This window comes from Rousettus aegyptiacus, unplaced genomic scaffold (genome assembly GCF_014176215.1).
Source record: "Rousettus aegyptiacus isolate mRouAeg1 unplaced genomic scaffold, mRouAeg1.p scaffold_m13_p_8, whole genome shotgun sequence".
Lineage (NCBI taxonomy): Eukaryota > Metazoa > Chordata > Mammalia > Chiroptera > Pteropodidae > Rousettus > Rousettus aegyptiacus.
In genome coordinates, this window is record NW_023416311.1 from 46,946,773 (window position 1) to 46,949,612 (window position 2,840).

Sequence of the window (2,840 nt, forward strand, 5' to 3'; positions counted from 1 at the left end):
ATATTTAAAGTTCCAGTGCATTTCTTATAACTTTACACAGTAATATGATTAAGTTTTTTATATATGGTACTAAACTGAATACATACTTCGAATTATTGCTTTTATTCCTTAATATTTGATATTTGTCCATGTCAATAATAAATCCACTTTATTCATTTTCTGTGCATTTGATAAATGCACCATCATTTATTTATCTCTTCTCTTATATGGGCACATAAGCCATTTTAATTTTTTTTGGTATTACAAACAATGCCGTCTTAACCAGTCTTATAGTAACACCCTTGTATCATTCACAAAAGTTTCACTTATATATATAACTGATATATAAGTGAAATTGCTGGATCATATAACATTCTGTCTTCCATTTTATTAAAATTGTCAAATTGTTTCAAATCAACTGTACTAATTTATATCCTTGCCAGCAGTGAATAGCAGTTTTCACTTTTCTATATCCTTTCCAACCCTTGATATTTTCAGATTATTTTTATTCTTAATCTGATTAGTCTGAATTCATTGTTTTTTTAAATAGTACTTTCCATATTCTATAAAAGGATGAGCCAATATTTTATGTATTAATTGGTTATTTATATTTCCTCTTTGAATTGTTTAGTTCAGAATTTTTTCTTACTTTTTTTGTGGTATTTACCTTTTCCTTATTAATTTGAAAATTAAAAAAAATTATGAATACTAATTATTTGTGGTTGCCTATACCTTTTCTTGGTCCATGTCTAATTGATGCTATAATTTTTTTTTAAAGAAGTGACCCTTTTTAGTGGAAAATCAAATATATGTGTATATATACATATTTATATATATACATATATACTCACACACATACATATGCATGAATGCATAAATGCATACATATACATACACACGCATACCTGCACACACAGAAAAAGATTTGCAATGATATATACCAAGATGATATCTCTGGGTACTGGAATTAAGAATTTTTTTCCTTTTAAAATCATCTGGGACTTCTGGTGTTCCATCTATTGTGTAAGGAGCTTAAAAGTTGCCATTCCATCCTAACAACAAACTGAAAAATCAACAACTCTTCTTGAGCCATAAGAGAAGTGAGGTCACAGGTCAAACTGCTGCCCCCCAAACTGGAGAGACAGACAAGGTGACTACAGAGACTCACCACCCACTAGAGCAGAAATTTCTTTTAGGGACCAATGCCAGATAGGAAAATCTAAACTGTAATTGGTGAATTGCTGTGTGTGTGTGTGGGGGGGGGGGTAGCGGGGCGGGGGGGGGGGTGCAAGGTGAGCAAGCCTGAAAGGTAAACTCCAGGAGGTGCCAATAATTTCAGCAATCCCACACTTCGGTGAGTTTTAATCTCCTCATGCTCTACCACATTCTCACAATGAATATTGGAAGAAAAATCCCCTTCTGCTTCCGGTAGAGGAAAAGAAACCATTTTGAAATATACCAAAGCTTCTGTTCTTCTTAACAAAGTGTGCCCTTAGGAGAAACGATTTAACTAGCTCCTAATCTGCTGGAGTTTTATAAAGACTCTTCTTACTGGCCTGTGGGAACAGAAATACCCAACTCCAGCTGGCTCTAGCCTTCTACATGGAGAAAGACAAATATTTAACTCCAGCCCCTGCTAACCATTCTGTCCCACCTAAGAGGTGGAAAAAATTGAGAAGCATGTGTGAAGTTCACAGTCCAGAGGTAAAAGGGCTGAAACCTAATTATAAGACTATAGAACACATCTCCTCCTCCTATACCTCACTACAACATTACTAAAAACCTTTTTACAGAAGTTACCTGGTACATCATGTCTGGTCATCATAAAAAATTACGAAACATACTAAAAGGCAAAAAACACAGTTTGAAGAGACAGAGCAAGCATCAGAAGCAGACTCAGACATGGCAGAGATGTTGGGATGATCAGACACAAAATTTAAAACAATTATTACTAATATCCTAAGGGTTCTAATGGATAAAATAGACAACATTCAAGAACAGATGGACAATATATGCAAAGAAATGAAAATTCTATTGAAGAACCAGAAAATGCTAGAGATCAAAGACACTGTAACAGAAATGAAGAATGCTTTTGCTAGACTTAGTATTGGACACAACTGTGAAAAGAATCTCTGAGCTTAAGGATTTCTCTAGAAAACTCTGAAACTGAAAAACAAGCAGAAAAAGACTTAAAAAATTGGAATAGAATATCCAAGAACTGTGGTACAACTACAAAAGGTATAATAGTCATAATGGGAATACCAGAAGGAGAAGAAAGGAAAAGGAACAGAAGAAATATATGACATAATAATGACTGGGAATTTCCCCAAATTACTGAAGAATTAAACCACAGATCCAAAAATCTCAGAGAATGCCAAGCAAAATATCTATAGATCTGTTATTATATATATAATATCTATATTATACATACATACATACCTAGGCATATTATTTTCAAACTATAAAAAATCAAACATAAAGAAAATACCCTAAAAGAAGCCAGAGGGGGAAAATACATCTTTCCTATAGAAGAGCAAAGATAAGATAAGAACTACTTCAATTCCTCTTCAGAAATCATGGCAAGCAAGTAAAGAATGGAGTGAAATATTTAAAATGCTGAGAGAGAAAAAACATCTCATCATCCTAAAAATGTGTACTCTGTGAAATTATCCTTCAAAAGTGAAGGAGAACTAAAGACTTTTTTCAGGTAAACCTTCAAATTGGAGAGAATTTGTTGCCAGTAAAACTGTCTTATAAGAAATGTTAAAAAAAAAAAAAAAGAAGTTCTTTAGAGAGAAGGAAAATGATACAGGTCAGATATTTAGATCTACATAAAGAAAAGAAGAACATCGGAAAAAAAG